Genomic DNA, 6,940 nt, shown 5'->3' on the forward strand with positions numbered 1-6,940 from the left:
TGTTTAACCGATGTGCTTCTGTGTTGTGCTATTTTACAGAGAATCTTGTCATCTCCTGGAGGTGATCTGTTTTTTAATGAAATAGTGACATGTGATGAAGATAAAACGCTGTGTAACAAGCTGCCCACTCCAGCTCCAGTCCCTCAGGACGGTTGTACAAAAGGGCTGAGAACGTGCAGGGACAAAGGGTGTGGAGCTAGCAGCTGGGACAACTTTCATGTTGATTACTGACTGGTCAGCTGTGCATTCATAATTACTGAGGGCTACTGGCCTACCTTAGCTAAATTAAACAATCTGCTGTCACAAAAAGTGCCCTGACACCCCACACGATTTTGTTCAGACATGATATCCGCAAAGAGTGGGAACAACTGGCAGATCAAATGAAATGGGATCAGAATACAATAACAAGAGCATAAAGGACATTAAAACATCCAAAAAGACACATTTTGTATTTCACTATGCTCTCTAATCAAGAAAATAAGGCTAACCAGCCTTTGCTAAGCCATATGTGGTACTCAGCTTGGACGCAAAATTACCTTGAAGCTAATATAGAGCAACGAATTGTATTGACTGTAGCCTTACAAGCTAGCTTCAAATGATGCCAACACCTGTGAGTCAAAGTGCAGGACGTGTAGAGTAGCTACAAGGAGTTCACAGCACCCAGAGCAGCAGGGAGGAGAAGAGGAATCATAGAGCTGACGATAACCAATCTGCCATGTAACATAGAATGCAGGCTGGGAAAAAATAAATAATGCAATACATATACACAGAGCAAGACAAGGCTGCTAAATGTCAGCTGCACCAGTGGAACAAATGGAAATGGTAGGCAGGACTAGACAGATTTTCATTTCTACTCAGCTCTGGCGAATCAGGCAATATTAACCATTTTTCTCATTAAAAGACTGAAATCGACAGTAAATTAATCCTTCTCTGCAGAGAAATACAGATATATTCATTTTTTTAAAAGTGTAAACGTGCTTTTAAACATTCTTAAGTATGCTGAGGAGCTCTAACAACAGCTTGGCCTTGTAGTTTTTTTTTTTGTTTTTTTTCCCCCCCAATATCACTCAAACAAGAGTAGCAAATGCATTTTATTAACATTCTTTTCAAATGCAGATGGTATGCAAGTAAGTATTTCCCAAAACAGAGTGTTGTCTCTTTATAAAATTGACTCAATTTCTGTCACTGAAATAAGAAGAAATGCTCTTTTACGATACATTTTACATTTACTTTTTTGTACAAAGTTACTTTTATAATGCTGAATATCATCTTTTTTCTCCATTCCCCTATGGTTGTTCACATGGTGAACACACGTCAGCCAGCGCAACAATGGCTTTTTAATAGTTTATGGAATGAACAGTGAAGATGTATGGCATGATAAGATATATATGGCTCCTGGCTGTACAGACTCTATTTAATAGTGGAATTGTTGTTGGTTTTGTTCTTTTCATAAGATGAAGATGTTTCTCTTAAAGGACAGGACACAGGACTGTGTTTTTCCTCGGAACAGCTGTTATGGCCCCCATACAAAGTAGGGGGGTAGGAGGGTGGAACATATGAAGAAGGACGCCACACCAAGATGTTACAATTAAACCCACAAGCTTTATTTGGGTTAGCCCAGAGTGATCAGCAACAGAAACACAGAACCAAAAAGGAAACAAAAGAGAGCCGGAGACCCCGGCTGAAAAGAACAAAAACTGGAAGACGCTGGGCCAAGACAGAGGGCCGTCGCTCCGAGTGTCTCCCCCTAAACTACCTAAACAGAGCAACTAAATCTAAAATAAACAGAAGATGAATAACAGAACTGCCGGAAAATCCTCAGCCCAAACTAACACAACAAAAGAAAACAACAAAACCCCAGCACCGAGACATGCATGAGGTAAAAACCTGCTTGAGAGGGGGGACTCCTTCCTACCTGACCGGGTGTCTGTGCCATGTGCAGTGTCCCCCATCTCTCCACTCCCTGTTCCTCTTATCGCCTCCTCCTCTCCCACCTGAGTGCCAATTGCACTCAGGTGTGCAGCAGGCAGAGGGAGGAGGGAGAGAGAGAGCAGGCTGCTGCACATAACACAGCCCTGAATTCCTTGAAGCACTGTCTCAACCAGATGCTGGAAACTTTCCACGGGGATCTTGGCCCATGCTGATTTGATAGCATCACACAGTTCCTGCAGATATCTCAGGGCTACATTAATGCATCTGATGGCACATTATGCTGCTGGAAGCATCCGTTTGAAAAAGCAGAGACCGCGGTGATAAACGAGTGAACTTGGTCAGCAGTAATCTGTGGAGTTCAAACGCGCAGTTGGCGCCATGCGATAGGATTTGTATGAATGAGGTGGCACTTTTTCTTGTTATTGGAGTTTACTTGCACATTGTAGCTTTATCTAGCAGCCTCGAAGTCACGAGAGTGCAGTACATTTGCTTATGCTGAGGCATCATTGTGCATGTCACTGCCGCACAAATTCAGTTTAAATTTGCGGCCTGTCATCTTGCGTGAACACATCTTGCCACTCTCCTCTGACCCCTTTTGTCAATGATGCATTTTTTTCCCCCTGGAATTGCCTCTGCCATCAAGATGTTTCTTTCTGTTTAACTCGCGCTGCCATCCTCAGTAAACTGGGTAATGCATAAATTCCCCGTTGTGATGGCTGATTGTCATATACTGGAACCAGCGCGTCTGTAATGATCATACCATATTCAAATCTCACGTCTTGCCCATTCCAGCAGTTAGCTGAACAACAAGCGAGCCTCTCAACTCTGCCTGCCTGCCTTATGTCTTATTTACACATCACTCAGTATGGGAAGGCAAGCTGTTTGAAATAAAGTGAGGTATGAAGTGAGCGTAATATTGTGAGAAAGATAGACATGAATCATAAGGAAAACAGAAGGGAGAGATATCCTGCAAGCTGGTATAACAAAATAAATGGCATACAGTTCTACTGGAGTCAGGTTTTCAACTGATAATTGGATTCCACCCAAGAGATGGTGTGTTTGTTTTAAAACAAAAAACAATATCTCTATATATATTCAGCTGTATTCCTCAAATATGCGCCAGCCAGCTATGATTTTGCTACCCGTGACGACGCTCCCACTTCATGACAGCAGAGCGTTGTCTTACTTCTTTTTTAGAGCGGCATGAAAGTTACCAAAGTCTTTATTGAACGTGTATTTTTACCCTTTTCAAAGTCACCGGTTGATTTAAAGTGTTCTTCCTTATGAGGTTTTCTAATGTGATTTTCCTGAGGTAGTCTTTCCTCCTCCTTAATGTCCTCTGTAGCCTTCAGTTAACCATCTGCTGGGAAAGGAGCACATGGCAGAAGATGTGTTAATGAATGCACAGTTATATAATCCAGACCTGTGGTGGAGGGGGAAAACAGAAAGAGCAAGCAACAGCCAGATCCACATCACTTGACACTCCACCGAGCAGGCGAGAGAAAGGAGAAAAGGATGCCACCAGTGCCCCCACGTGGCCAGGGGAGGTACTTTTTCTTTTTCTTTTTTTTTACTTCCTTCTTCACCCTTTCAAACAAAACATGACAACTGGCTGCTTTGCCTTTTCTCTTTCTATAAAGAAAAACCCAAGAGACATAGCAGCTGATGTATCTCACGTGGCAGCTTGATATACGGATGGTATTGCTTTTTCGATGACCACTGTTTAATGGGCTGCATGCTGACACAGTAAACCACACAGCAAGGACGAAGATTACAAATTTGTTCCCGGCCCTCCCTCCTTTCCTCCTCCTGCCAAAATGCCATACCTATCCCCTGCCCTGGCCAGCCATCATACTCCTTATGAATCAAAGACACTGGAGCAGAAGAGAGAGACAAGGACTTACGAGCACTTGGCTCTGACTCCCTATTTTCTCCTCTCTCCATTGCAGTCGGTACATTTCTCTCCCTTCTCTTGTGCATCTAGCTGTCTGACCTGGTTGGACGATAAATCCTCATGCAAGTTTTTAAGCACCAGTGGAGCAGAAACTGCCCAGGTTATGTTGTATTCACATGGGTTAATATACACAGCAGGCCAACATGTAGGATGTATTCATGCCACCCCGCTCCTCTGTCCCACAAACACGTGTTTTTTTTTTTTTCTTCTCTATCTCAGTCTCTTTTAGATTAGTTGAACTGAGGTACTTTATGGGCATAATGATCCAACAGAAATTGTGTTGTTGATACAATTTACAACAGGAGAGAAAAATAAAAGGAAAGAAAGCCAGCAAAAGAACAGCTCATACTGAGAATTCACATTTTGTTATTGTTACTCTGTAGTGGTGATAGCAGAGGCCAGAGGCACTATGTTTTCAGGTTGTTCATCCGCCTTTCCAATTTTTGTGAAAACGACAAATCAGGGCCCTCCTGGAAGGGAATTTTATTACATTTGGCATAAATATTTACTTGGATTCAAGAATGAACTGATACTGATTTGGCAGATAGGTCAAAGGTGAAACACTTTTCTGGACATAACTCAAAAATTCCTACACTAATTATGACACACTTTTTTTTACACAAATGTCTAACATTTGACATCAGATGTTTCACATCCAAAAGAGTAAAGGTCATGTCTGTGCAGACATGGGTGGAAACAATCCCTTGGCTGGCGGGCGGACTGCTTCAAAGCAGTGATTCTACTTAATTTTTTTTTTTTCTGGTTTTGACGTAGGGTTTCAAATTCATCATTTTGAATTACACGTTTTGAATTTAAAGCTGTGGTTCAACATTTTGGAAAATACTCCTATTCAGTGATTTTAGAGAGAAGATTTGTTGTCCAGTTGTTGTCCAGTTCTCCAATAAGTTCTGTGATACAACAGCATTGTCACGTCGAGGTGGGATCTTGACATACAGGTGTTCAGTCACAATCCCACAGATGGTAGCTTTGCACCATTGGCTCCCCACCCAAACAATCCAAATGTCTACACTTGTAGTTCCTCTTCTAAGCAGGATTCCTATTGCTACAATGCATCATCGGTGTGGTAATAATAACCTGTCTCAGGACGGTCTAACTCCAGTTCATGCTTTGTATTGCTGGGTGAACAATCCAACACTTGGTGAACATTTGTTTTTGTTTTTGTTTTGTTTTTTATTAGGAAGGAACTGTAGTATACTCCTGTATTGCTGGATTTATAAGACAATTAGCCCTGTATCTGTCCACAGTAAACTACATTAGCTTATCATAAAAAAGCACAGACCTAATGACACAGTAATGCCTCAAAAATCACGAGGGACTCTGTGGGGCATTGTTACTTGGGAACGCACAGTAACTTCATGCTATTATATGAAACTTTCATCTTGTTAAGTTAACAGACAATGAGAAGAGATTATCTGAAATCACTTGCCCGGGCCAAGAAGTAGTCTACCACATGCGTACATTGCAACTGAGGCAAATTTATGATGTAGAGTGATAACATGCAAAGTCAGAAAAGACACAGTTAGACGTGAAAATTGCCAGAGGGCTTCCATCACCCAGATAGGAGATTAAAGCAGAGAACTGGAGGGCCTGGTGAGTTCTGAGATCAGTCAGATGCTGAACTATGACCTCATTGCGAGCTGGTTTACAGCGAGCATCTGCACAGCTGGTACACTGGCTGTTCGAGATGGACAAAAACACAGATTTCTTAGAGTTGCACTGCTAAGTATGAGCATGTAAAATTGCCTCAGGTAAACAATTTACAGCAATTTAGCACTATTCTGTACTTGTATGTCACATCCACTGTGTTTGACAGCTGACATTCAAGAAGAGTGTGTTTCAACACGGCTTGTTCAAACAGTGTGGATTTATAATGATGGATCTGCCAAAGAAGAGCTTATGTATTAGATTGTAGAAATGTTTACGCTGTGCATGAGGAGCTAATAAAGATAAAAGACCAATCTTTGTTCCTAAGAGTCCATTGTACACATTCTGTTTTTGGGATAATCTCTTAAGCCCCTTTCAGACACTCCTTTCATTCATCTGATGGCATCTGAATGTGTCAGTGAGGGAGTGGTCGTCAAGCATTAAATTTATTTATTTTTTGAGTTATCCACAGTTATTTGGAGCATTTGAAGCCCCCACAGACTGCATATACACCAATGAGCAACAAAATTGAAACCATCTGCCTAATATTGTGCAGATCCCCTCTTTTGCTGCCAAAACAGCTCTGACCCATCACCTCTGAAAGTGTCCTGCAGTCTGAGACAGCAACACATTCACAGCAGATCTTTTAAGTCCTGGAAGTTGCGAAGTGGGGTCTGCATAGATTGGATTTTTCCAGTATATCCATGGACGCTGACTGGATTGACATCTTGGGAGTTTTAAGGCCAAGTTAATACCTTAAACATCCTCAAACCATTCGTGAACAATTCTTGCGTTATGGCAGGGAGCATTACCCTGCTGAAAGAAACCACTGCCACCAGGGAATACTGTTGCCATAAACAGATTTACGTCGTTTGCAACAATGTTTAGGTAGGTGCTATCTGTCAAAGTAGAATCCACACAAATGTCAGCAAGGTTTCCAAGTAGAACATTACTAAGAAAAACATGCTGTCACTGCTAGATTGCCTTGTCCATCCTGCTACCATCTCTACCTCAGGTGATAGACATATATACACCCAGCCTCCAGCATGATGCCAAAGATCAGACCATCTTCTTCCATCATTCCAGTTCTGATGCTCATGTGTTCATTGTAGGCAATTTTTGCAGTGGACAGGGTTCAGCATTGGAACCCTGACCTGTCTGTGACTACACAGCCACATATATACTGTGTGTTCTGATACCTATCTATTATAGCCAGCATTAATGCTACAGAACCTCTTCTCTCAGATTGGACCACACATGTGCTTCAGCGACATTTGGGAATCCATAAGGCTGTTGCTGGTTCACCTTCTTCGAGCCACTGTTGGTGGCTACTAATCACCACACATGAGGAACATCCCACAAGATCCAACATTTTGGTGATGTTCTGGA

Source organism: Acanthochromis polyacanthus, chromosome 11 (genome assembly GCF_021347895.1).
Source record: "Acanthochromis polyacanthus isolate Apoly-LR-REF ecotype Palm Island chromosome 11, KAUST_Apoly_ChrSc, whole genome shotgun sequence".
Lineage (NCBI taxonomy): Eukaryota > Metazoa > Chordata > Actinopteri > Pomacentridae > Acanthochromis > Acanthochromis polyacanthus.